This window comes from Lactuca sativa, chromosome 5, assembly GCF_002870075.4.
Source record: "Lactuca sativa cultivar Salinas chromosome 5, Lsat_Salinas_v11, whole genome shotgun sequence".
NCBI classification, from domain to species: Eukaryota; Viridiplantae; Streptophyta; class Magnoliopsida; order Asterales; family Asteraceae; genus Lactuca; species Lactuca sativa.
In genome coordinates this window covers 36993578-37006435 of record NC_056627.2, presented here as the reverse complement: position 1 = coordinate 37006435, position 12858 = coordinate 36993578, and the positions used below count along the sequence as shown (strand labels likewise).

The window sequence follows — 12858 nt, the reverse complement described above, 5'->3', positions numbered from 1 at the left end:
TCCCTACATATGTTGCATTTCATCACACTACCTATTTTTGTGATTGAATGCTTTTTTCCTTGGTTTTCCCTCTTAATCTGATCCCTTTTCCTTTTTGTTGATGGTCTTCCCGGTAGCCTTCTCCTTTTGGGGGGCAATGGGCTGATATAGTCTACATGAGCCCACATGTCACTACCATTTAGTGGGTTAATGGTATATCTGTAACAGTTTAGGTACATTGATGTGGTAAACCATGGTGACACATACTCCTATACATCCCTGTTGAGGCTTGCAATGCAAGCATACCCATGCACACAAGGGTAACCTGTTAACTGTCAAGTTCTGCAGGCACATGTCCTGCTACCAATATCCACAACATATGCATCATACCCAAGTCTGACTTCATACTGTTGATAACCAGATGGTATTACTTTCCAAAACCTGTCCATATACACATGTTTAAAGACAAACATATATCAGTACAAACATGTTTAAAGACAAACATTTCCCCTTAATCTTCTGTTTATATAGCCTCTCCATCACATAAATTCGAATTTCTTCTAACATGGTGATTAGTGGTCTCTTCCCGGCAACTTCAATCACCGAGTTGAAACTCTCAGATATACCATTTTCATATGCATCACAAGCCCTATCAGTCTGAAAAAATGCTTTACTCCAAGTTTTAGGGTCCCTTTCCATCAAATGGTCATAAGCTAGTGGCTCTAATTTCTTGATTTCATTCATGTGTTGTTCAAATTTTGCAGGGGTAGTAGCTGCAACAGCATACCAGAAAAGCTTTCTAAACACTTGGCCATTAAACCTTTTCAGGAAGTTAGCACATATGTGCCTAGCACATTGCCTATGCTCTGCTGCTGGGACCCTTTCCTTCACAGCCTCAAGTAATCCCTGTTAGCAATAGACACAAAATTTAAACAAAAAAAACATAATATAAGCTAAAATAAAGATGAAAATAATAGAAATTGATTACTTTGTGTTGGTCTGATATCAAGGTTGTCCATGCCCAACTCCTATTCCAAGGTCCTCAATTAGAAGGTCAATAAACCACTTCCATGTTTCTTTACTTTCCACTGATACAACAGCCCAAGCAATGGGATATATTGATGGGTTTTGAGCATTCTAACACTTCCTAAGTTTACATGCAACCCTAATAAACCTTGGATCTATGTTTGTCTAAGATACATGCATATAATTATTTTTCCAAGGTTCATATCCTAACTAGCATGGCATGGGGAACATGAATCAAATAAAGCTAGTAGAAATACTTACCTTGTAGTAGTAGTTGATTGCTTGGAGTTTTAGATCCTAGCACCAATAGTGTGAATGCCTCAAATGGAAATCACAAATCACCACAAACTTGGAACTTTGAGAGAATAGTCACTACTATCTTGAAATCGGCCCTCTTGCTTTACTCACTTCAACTAGTGTGATTTCAAGAACCAACGCCTCCTTTATATAGTGTGGTGGATTAGGGTTACATCCATGTAAACCCTAATACCCATGTCTCTTCATTTCCATGAGATCCATGGGTTAAAGCTCCATAGAGTATCCATGGACTTTCCATGCAAGCCTAGCCCATTCCAAATAAGCATTAGCCCACACTATATAAATATAGAAGCCCATATTTAATTAGTAATATCTTTCATCTCTAAATTAATCCTAGATTAATTATAGATCAATACTAATTAAATAATATGATTTTATATTAATATATTAGAACTTATAATATATTAATAAATCATAACTTGTACTATTCTCAAAAGATTATCCATAAATTGTTCGGGTGAAGTGCAACCCAAATGGACCATGCCGGGTCGGGTCAAGTACATACCAAATATAGTTATGGACTTAGACACTATATCCAACAGTCTCCCACTTGGATAAGTCTAATAACTATAGTTGCAAGTATGACTTCAGGAACCGATCAACAATCGTAGCTCTTTAAACTCTGTTGAACTAGAACGCGCCATTTTAGATAAGTGATCATATAATCCTCTGTTCTAGATATCAGCCAGACAAATACATGGAACATGGTCTTACTTATCGTCCAACATTTGTTTCCCGATTTCCGATTTTTTGACATAGAACTTTAACTGAACACGTCAATTTAGTTCTGACCGGGCCTGGTACATAGGTCAAAACAAAATCATCGAGGGGCCCAGATATCGCTTCTAATCCTAGAAGGAACAGATAAACTTCGACTCATATGTTTGTTCTACCACTCATTGAATTATACACAAAGGCACGTTTTATAACATCGAGTTACCAATGCGTTTTCGTACAATCAATGCATAACCAACTCGTAAGTAACAAATCATATCTCTAGGTTTGAAGACTTATATGATATTACCGTCTCACAATCACTCGAGATAAAATTCCATGAAATGATTCTAGTGAGCGTGGGTTGAGTCCAATGTTCAAAACTTATGAGCACTCATGATTGTTGTAGCCATGTCCAACACCTTAGACCTCTGCAACCAATCATGACAGTCTTGATTCATACCTACTTCCGACATATGACCGACCGTGGAGGTTTGAATAATATGATATACCAAACATAATTATTCTGGAAGTCAAAACATGCAAACGAAATATAGTAAACGGTCGACAAGAGATAGCAACACTTTACTCATGAATAAAACACCTTTTATTCATCATCTAATGTCAATTACACTTTACAAGTTTCATAATTTATCTAACTACTAAAACTTATATCATCCTTCAGCCCTATGCTCCGAGCATGTTGGAGATGCTTAACCCTACTCAGTCCCTTCGTGAGGGGATCTGCTGGGTTCTCATCCGATGATACCCTCTTTGCCACGAGGATTCCTTCTTCTATTCGATGTCTGATGAAGTGATATTTTTTGTCAATGTGTCTGGATCTCCCATGATCTCTTGGTTCCTTGGCTAAGGCAACCGCACTATTGCTGTCACAGAAAATCTCCATTGGCTCCTTTATAGCTGGTACAAATCCAAGGTCTCTGATGAAGTTCTTTAGCCATATAGCCTCCTTTGCTGCCTCGCTTGCTGTTATATACTCTGATTCACAAGTGGAATCAGCCACTGTCTCCTGCTTGGAACTTTTCCAAGTGATTGCTCCTCCGTTTAAGGTAAAGACCCAGCCCGACTGAGAGCGGAAATTATACCTATCGGTCTGAAAGCTAGCATCACTATACCCTACAACTCTCAAGCTATCACTCCCACTAAGGGTAAGGACCCAGTCCTTAGTCCTTCGCAGGTACTTGAGGATATTCTTTACCGCAATCCAGTGTGCCTTGCCAGGGTTCCCCTAATACCTACTCACCATGCTCAAATCAAAAGCTACATCAGGTCGAGTACACGTCATAGCATACATGATCGATCCTACAGTTGAAGCATAAGGTAGTCGACTCATTTCTGCTATCTCAGCCTCAGTACTAGGGCTTTGTGTCTTACTCAATCTGGCGTTACTCTGAATGGGTAACTCACCTTTCTTGGAATTATGCATGTTGAATCTTTTCAACACTTTGTCCACATAGGTGCTTTGACTAAGTCCAATTAGTCTTTTACTCCTGTTTCTCAAAATCCTTATCCCTAGGATATAGGCAGCTTCACCAAGGTCCTTCATAGCGAAACACTTCCCAAGCCAGGACTTTACTTCCTGCAGGGTTGGGATGTCATTTCCTATGAGTAGTATGTCATCCACATACAGTACCAAAAAAATGACTATGCTCCCACTAGCCTTGATATAGACACAAGATTCATCTTCACTCCTTGAAAAGCCAAATTCCTTGACTTTCTCATCAAAGCAAAGATTCCATCTGCGAGGTGCCTGTTTCAATCCATAAATGGATTTCTCAAGTTTACACACTCTATTGGGGTACTCTGTACTGACAAAACCCTCTGGGTGAACCATGTAAACATCTTCAGCCAACTTTCCATTAAGGAAAGCGGTTTTGACATCCATTTGCTATATTTCATAGTCATGAAATGCAGCAATGGCTAACAGAACCCTAATAGACTTTATCTTGGCCACTGGCGAAAAGGTTTCATCATAATCAACTCCCGGAGTTTGAGAATAACCCTTTGCAACTAGTCATGCCTTATAAGTGTGTTCATTACCATCCATGTCGGTCTTCTTCTTGAAGATCCATTTGCACCCAACTACCTTAAGATCAGGTACATGGTCAACCAAGTTCCAAACTTGATTGTCATACATGGACTGTATCTCGCTATCCATAGCCTCTTTCCATTTAGTAGCCTCAGGGCCTGCCATGGCTTCCGTGTAGCTGTTAGGCTCATCCAGACCTACTAGTGTCTCATCACTAATAAGTGTCTCACCTTCTGCAGTAATATGGAAACCATAGTAATGCTCAGGTGCATTCCTAACTTTCGTGGAACGCCTCAGAGGTATAGACTCATCAATTGTCTCAACAGGAGTTTCCCCCTCAAGTTGAGGGCTAGGGTTTGAAGTTCCTTCACCACTTGACTCTTGAATTTCTTCAAGATCAATTTGCCTCCCACTGTCTCCTTGGCTTATAAACTCTCTCTCTCTCGAAAGACTCCTCTTCTTGCTACAAAGACCACATTATCACTAGGTCTGTAGAAGAGGTAACCAAAGGATCTTTGTGGGTAGCCGATGAAAATACACCTCTCGCTTCGGGGTTCTAGCTTATCATGAGTCTCGCACCTCACAAAAGCCTCGCAACCCCAAATCTTGATGTGGTTTAGTTTGGGTACTTTACCAGTCCACATCGCGTGAGGAGTTTGGGCAACTTTCTTTGTAGGGACTAGATTAAGAATATGGGCGGCAGTCTTTAAGGCATACCCCAAAAATGAGATTGGTAGAAAAGCTCGACTCATCATGGAACGAACCATATCCAACAAGGTTCGATTATGCCTCTCAGCTACACCATTCAACTGTGGTGTCCTGGGAGGTGTCAATTGTGAGACAATCCCACATTCCCTAAGATAGTCGAGGAACTCTGAACTAAGATACTCACCACCTCGATCGGATCGAAGCATCTTAATGTTCCTGCCCAATTGATTCTCGACTTCCTGTTTAAATTCCTTAAACCTTTCGAAAGTCTCTGACTTATGCTTGATTAAGTAGACATATCCATATCTACTGTAATCATCAGTAAAAGTCAAATAATAACGATTAGCATCCCTTGTGGCATGTTTGAATGGTCCACACACATCCGTGTGTACAAGGTCCAACAAACCTTCACCCCTCTCACAAGAGCCTGTGAAGGGTGACTTTGTCATTTTTCCAAGTAAGCATGATTCGCAACTATCATCTGACTTTAGGTCAAACGACTCCAAGACTCCATCCTTTTGGAGTTGGCCTATGCGTTTCTTGCTTATATGTCCAAGACGACAATGCCATAATGATGCTTTATCCAAGTTATTATTATTAATAGAATCAATACACATTACATTATTTCCTAAGTTATCTACAACAGACACAACTTCATACACACCATCATAAGGTAATGCTTTAAAATAAAGAATATTAAAGAAAGCATCAATAGAACCAACTTCATTATTAAATGAAAAGGTAAACCCTTGTTTATACAATGCATGAAAGGAAATAATATTTCTTTCCATTTCTGGCGAGTAACAACATTTATTCAAATCCAAATTTAACCCACTACTTAGCGACAAAGTATAAACTCCAATCTTGGTGACAGGTGTAACTTTCCTATTCCCCATGATTAAGTTTATCCTTCCTTGCTCCACATTCTCACTTCTTCTTAGTCCCTGCAAGTCACAACAAATATGAATACCACAACCGGTATCAAGGACCCAAGAGTTAGAATTGGGTGAGTTATTAGAAATGATAGTGTAAATACCTGCATGGTTGGGTTTAACTTTCCCATCCTTCACATCTTGCTGGTACTTTGGACAGTTCCGCTTCCAATGGGCCTTTTCATGGCAATAGAAGCATTCAGCCTCTTTTGGGTCAGAAGAAGGAGTGATAAAACCTTTCTTGGTTCCACTTGAAGAAGAGCCATCAAGGTTCCTAACCTTGGTACCCTTCGAAGAACTCTTTCTCTTCTTCCCTCGTCCTTTCCCGATTGCCAAGACAGGGCGGTGTTGGTAGGAGTAGGAGTAACAATCGCCTTACCCTTAAGACCACTTTCCGCGGTCTTTAAGAGTCCTTGAAGTTTGCTGAGTGTGACCTCTACCTTGTTCATGTGGTATGTCATGCGGAATTGATCATAACATGAAGGTAAGGAGTGCAAAATGATATCTATTGCAAGCTCCTCGGTAAAGTTCACATTAAGCTTCAGCAAACGATCCACAAATCTTTGCATTTTCTGCATGTGGCCCGTGATGAGTTCACCATCCTTCATGCGAGTTGTTATCATGGAGGAGATAATTTCATACCTCTCTTGACGAGCACTTTGATGGTATCTTTCCATCAAGTCTTGGTGCATCTCATAGGGGTAGAAATCTTCATAGGATTTTTGGAGATCCGCGGTCATAGTGGCCATCATGATGCATGCCACTTTGGTGGCATCCCTTTCATGTGCCCTAAACTCAGCGATCTCTTGAGGAGTGGCAACCGTCTCATCAATCTCCTTAAGCTCCTTATCGAGGACATATTCTTTGTCCTTGTAGCGGGTAATCATTCTGATGTTTACTACTAGAAAAACAGCCTTTTACAACGCTCATTGCGCGTCGTAAAGGGCTCAGACGACGCGCAAATGCGCGTCAAGGAAGACCCTGCCATAAAGAGAGACGACGCGCATTTACGACGCTCATTTACGACGCGCAATTACGACGCGCGTTTACGACACGCAATGCGTATCAAGAAAGGCCTTGTCATAAAGGAAGACGACATGCATTCGTGTGTCGTAACCTTACGACGCGCGTGTTAATGAAACGCAATGCGTATCAAGAAAGCCCCAGTCAAGAAAGGCCATGTCATAAATGAAGATGACACACATTTTTGCGTATCATAATTTTAAATGTTTAAAAAAAATATTATTTATAGATTTACTAATTTTCAAATTAAATTTGTATTTAATGTCTCATAATAGAAAATAAAATATCATATACAAAAAATACAATCCATTGCATAAAATTTAATGTCATACAAATAATCATATAAAAAAATACAATCCATTGCATAAAATACAATCCCTAACTATCTAACCTATTATTACATTGCTATTAAGAGACACCTTGTTTAATTTTTAATCCAACCTGTCTTCTGGTCTCCCAAGAGCAAATCATTAATATCACCCCTCAATCTTACACCATCAAGTAAAGTTTGTAGAAATAGAGGAAATGAGCTCATAAATGATTAAGTACAGACAACAATATTCAAGGTTAAAGTTGGCATTATACCTTCCTTGATCCTCCAAACAGGAGACATGCCACAACTTTTTTTACATATTCATAGCCAAATATGGAAGGGGCAATCTTGGAACATATGGTTTCATAAACATTGCCTTCTACTGCAAAACTCTTGAATTCTTCAATAGCTTTAACTGATCTCTCATATCCCAAAACCTAAATCTTTTGGTGCCCGTAACAATTTTTTTTAAAGAAGGGACAGAGTGGGGAAACTGTTGTACCTCAAAAGTTTGATGTTCCTTCCTCTGCCTGCATTACAGACCTAAAAATAGCATGCACATCACTAGTTAGATGTTCTAAGAATATATTGTATATCCATAACCTAGACCTAGTTCTTGCTCTTGCAATGTATGGATGCAAGCCATGACCGAATAAGGTATGATGTTATACAAGCTCATGTTTCGCCATCGTGATTGAGTGATGATGATAATTTATAAAACAGAAGAGGAAAAATTCATGCTGGTGGAACTTGTATCCAATCCTCAGGTGATAGCCCTATGGCTGTAATGTTTATGGACCAAGCATTTTGCATGAGTACATTGACTAATATGAAAGGGATTAATTTTACTTACACTAATAGCACAACGTAAAACAATCTCTGAAATCTTGTGAATAATTGGTGTCAACTGTCCAATCAGCTTCTCCTTATGTCCAGGCTGTAAGTACCAGTTGATTTCTCTCTCCTTTTCAGGGCCTAATAGTGTTGCAACTGCCAGCTGGCTAAAAGCACTCAACATTGACCTTTTTTAATTTAATGTCTATTCATGGTATTATTATTTATATACATAAAAAAGATGAATCACACCTTGATTTCCTTGTTTATTTGTATGGTTGTTGCTCTCATTTTCTCAATGTATTTGAACAATGGGACAATCTTATGCCCTTATTATCCGATAACTCAATTTCCATGTCTTCAACTCTTGTCTGTGTCAACAACAAACATTTAAACAAACTGCCACCAAATATTTCAAAATAATGATATGTGAACATACCTGAAGCAGCAACCACTGTACGTTCTTGTAATAAAATAGGATTTTATCCAGATAAACATTATACAACATTTCATTATAAAGTATTTATAGTTTAAAAATAAATTTAGGGAATGCAAAAAAATTAACCTTTTGTAATGAACTAGTGTTGCATGCTCAAACAGACAAACAAAATTACATCAGATTAGCCCTACAAATATCATACATACACATATACTTCCTAGATTACTTGATTATTACCTCTGTGTCTCTAGATTGAATATATACTCATTTCCAAAACAGTTGGCTGTAGGTGGTAATTCTGAATTTGACTCCTTACAACATGGGATGAATCAGTGACTTAAATTCTGGCTTCCAACATTAACAACCTAAAAAGAAATATATATCATTATCATGACATAACTCAACATTTGAGAGAAACAGAAGGATTTCTTACATATAACATTCTCTCATGTCCTGATATCATTAACCGAGAAGAATCACAAGTAAATATAATGAATTGGGCAGAAGGTCTTCTTTAGCAAAATACACCTAGCGAGGGATTGCCTTCTGTTCTTTCAGACACACAATACACCTGGTAAATCTCTTCTTTAGCACCATCATCTCAACTGCAACTTCCATTTGCTTAATTTGCTCATGTAATTTTGAGAAAGTGTAGAAGGGTAAAATAGAAATACCTTCTGGCAGCAGTGTTGGGTTAGGGCAAGCATTGCTGTCATTTGAGAACGAACCAATGCTGACGTGTACACAATGTCAAATGGCATTGTACTGATTCTCTTTCCAGCTTCAATTGCTTATTCTACTCCTTTTCTTGTTAAGGGCACATCAACACATCCAGTAAACAGATTATTTTCATTCCACATTGATTCTTTTCATTCCACAGAGTAGTTTTAAGAACAATCTTTTTTTAAGCCAAGAAAATAATTCAATGAAATATCATCATTGGTACGCCAGTTGATTCTTCTTGATGATGCTTTATCAAATCCATCACACTTAAATAGTAATGACAAATGATGTTCCTTTAATGTTGTATTGGAACCCAAATCACCAATTTTACTTTGCATCCAGCTCGCCCCATAGCCATTCTAATCATATGTCAAACATAATGGAGTTCATAAGTTGCCACAGTAAAAGAGTTGAAATTACAGTATTACACTATTTAGAAGTGACTTACAAGTAGATTTTCAAGTATCAAACGGAATAAAAATCTGAACTGATTACACTTTTTGCTGATGATTTTACTTCTCTTGATCACAAACTTTTGGTGAAATTAATTTTCCTTGCACCCAAATTATACACATAATCGCTGAATTTTTTTCTATCAGTTGATCGATGCACATATTATGCACCCAAATTTCAGCATTACTCATATGCCCTTGTTTTATCAACAAATAGAAATGAAGACGATGACACTTAACAGACCTTGTAAAGCCAATGTGGACTTTATTCACATAATATCATAGCAAGAGCAAGTATTGTGGATGGAATTGTAGATAACCAAAAGCAGATACGCCACCTGGACATACATTCAAAAAATGAATCCAAATCCAAAATGTTAATTACAGTTTTAGAGGTAGACAAAGCTTTGTTACCAGCCTGAGATGCTCTTTACTGGAATCCCGATTAAAAGAGCTCCCATCAACCCTAAACATGTTGAAATTTGAATGAAGCTTCCATAAGTACCACGCACAGCAGGTGGTGAAACCTGTGATTCCAATTCCATTCCACTATGTTGCAATTCCATTTCCATTGCCTTCCCCTGATGGCAACTCCTCATAGTCACCAGTTTCTTGGTTACATGAACACCTGGAAAATACAAAACACAAACACATTACTTTATATATAACCACATTTTATCTCCAAATCAAAATCACTATAATTCAAATAATACTAAATCAGGTTGAAAATAGTGACCACATTATATAATATATTACCACTGTCCAGATGCTGCACTGCAATACAATCTTGAAGATGGGTCATAATAATATCCTAAACTGATGCTGTAGTAGTAACTGTAAAAAAAATTAAAAAATAAAATACAGAAACAATAAGATGCTGTTTCTTTTTGACTAAATGTAAATCTGAATGGAAAACAAAAAGAGATGCATACCCTGAGGATTCATCAAATACATAATCGTTTTCTGTAGATCCAATGCCTGCAAGTGAAAACAGAATTGAGGGGCAATATTGTAATAAACCATCTGAATGAAACAAAAAAAACTTCATGTCTGCTTACCAGCTGATGGATCAACAGTAGATTTGTCATCATCTTCAGCAAACATGTCAAAGGAATCATCCTCATTGTTTGAAGTATTATCTGTAGAAGGTATTCCATTGAGACCATAATCACTCATTCCAGAGGAATTAGGTTGCTTGTTTCCTGAACTAGAAGAGGCCCCTTCCCCTCTAGCATGTGCTAGGTTCTCAAATCCCTTTGTAATTATAAAAACAAATGAAATCAAAGTTTCACTAATAACATTCCCAATAATTAAGAATATAAGAAATACTGTATTATTGATATTTAAAACATTTCATTATTAAACTTATAAAGAAATGCTAATTACCTGCTTCCCTCTAAAAGGCCTCCTGTTTTTCATCATACACATCTGCATAAATATTTATGACATAAATCAGAATGTTGACAAATTTATAATAAATATAAAGAAAAATGTTGAAAGAAGATTATCTCAACTGTAGTCAGCATCCTCCATCAGCTTCATGGCATCTTCAGTTAGTTGATCAGACACAATTTTTGTTTCAGCTAACATCTTTTCCTTTCTATTAGAACTTCCTTTCAGCCTTCTTAAAGCTTGAAACACCTGAAAAGAATATTATACTTATTATTTTCATCAATCAGTTTGAAAAATAATAAAAGAGAATTGAACAATTTGACATAACAAGAAACTTATTGTCTCCCCAGGTTGAAGCACATCAACAATTCGTCTCTTGATATGAGACATGCTAAACACATACGAGAAAAATTAATTCATAGAGTTCACAGAAAAAAAAAAGTAAATAGAAACAATACATCAAAAAACTTTGTTTATGCCCTTGAATTTCTAGGCATCTGAATCTTTCTTTCCAGGTTTTGTCTTCTCCATTGAAAGTCTCTGGTCGATAGAAACAATAGAAAACCTAGATTTTATGTGCTATCGACAGAGAAGAAGCGTCTGGACTCTAGGGTGAGGGGTTTCATTTGAAATCACGATGGTTATTGAGGATTCTTATTCAAAAGCTTGAAATTTCTCTTCAAGGTTTGTCTGTATTTTATATGTTGAAAACACGAGAGAGGTAGAATATCGAGTGAGTTGCCTTACCAAATCTTCCTCATTCATAAATGCAACATATCTAGGGGCAGGTTCTTGACACCGATACGCACCGATTCAATAGCTACCAAGTTCAATATAAAATTGAGGAAAATCGTCTTGAGATGGGAAGTTATTTGGGAAGAACTTGAAGCATTTGAAACCCTAGACCTTGATTCGATGTAACTTGACAATGGCCATTGTAGATTGATAGATTGAAGACCTGGAGCGATCCCTTGTGAAGAAAGCTACGCGATTACAGAGAGTCCTTGTTGACCGAATCCAGAGATTCCGTCAATGGCTCTATCGGGTTTGGTTAAATCCCCAGTTTGGAATGTGCTACATCTGGTTCATGAACTTGCCAAGTAAATTAGGGTTTTTTAATGAAAAATGAAAGGGGTTAATGGATTGGGATGATGTCGTACCTGAGAAAAAAAAAGAAAAAAAAGGAGACCTCGCAGATCAATTACGATTCACCTTCGAGGTTTACAGAGAGACGGGAGGTAGAGAATGAAGGGAGATCTAGAAGAGAGAGTATCAGAGAGGGGAGAGTGAATTGCAAGGATGAAAAATAGATAGAAGATAGAAAAAACAAGGCAGGTTTTCAAAATTTTGGGGATTTCGTTTCCCCCTTGTCTACTAAAAGCGCGTTTCATTAAAATTATAAAGCGACAGGTACAGACGACGCGCGTTTAAGATAAAGCGCCCTCTGTGTTTTTAATTTTTTTTTGAGACACTATATTAAGGGCACGCAATAATGCGTGACGTAAATCCTTAAATTTTTTGGAGAGATAACACTATTTTAAGGGCACGTCCTTTTGCGTATCATTAATCAGCGCGTGTCGTAAAAAGCACGTCATTAAAGGTCGATTTTCTAGTAGTGATTTCTGATCCATTCATTAAAGTTGGATCCATCAAAAGTGACTTTCCCACCCAAGTTCATAAGAGAAAAGGAGCCACTAGGATTAGAGCCAGAAGCAACGTTGTTTGTAGACATCTGATAAGAGAAGAAAGAATGATTAGTTTAGATATAGAGATAGTCCTTAATAAAACACTCAAATGTAGTATTAAGGCTAGGACCCAATCACAATATATTATACTTAGAAGAGGTATGCCGTAATCTAAGTAATAACATATTTGAAAGGTAGGTGAATGACGATTCACCAATTTCCACTAAAGTCGAAATATTAAAAATATTTAATTTGGTTTTTAGAAACTCC

The 12858-nt window shown here is 37.5% G+C and overlaps 2 long non-coding RNA genes across 2 annotated transcripts; both read right to left on the bottom strand.

Moving 5' to 3' along the window:
- Positions 1-7041: 7041 nt before the first annotated feature.
- Positions 7042-8345, bottom strand: LOC111900715 (uncharacterized). The gene is made up of 3 exons (XR_002853267.3): positions 8150-8345; positions 7917-8064; positions 7042-7606 (listed from the first exon to the last, which is right to left on the bottom strand). It is a non-coding gene; the product is annotated as an uncharacterized LOC111900715 (long non-coding RNA).
- An 894-nt stretch (positions 8346-9239) lies between these two features.
- On the bottom strand, positions 9240-10496 carry LOC128126194 (uncharacterized). The gene is made up of 3 exons (XR_008223957.1): positions 10444-10496; positions 9508-10345; positions 9240-9418 (listed from the first exon to the last, which is right to left on the bottom strand). It is a non-coding gene; the product is annotated as an uncharacterized LOC128126194 (long non-coding RNA).
- Positions 10497-12858: the final 2362 nt, after the last annotated feature.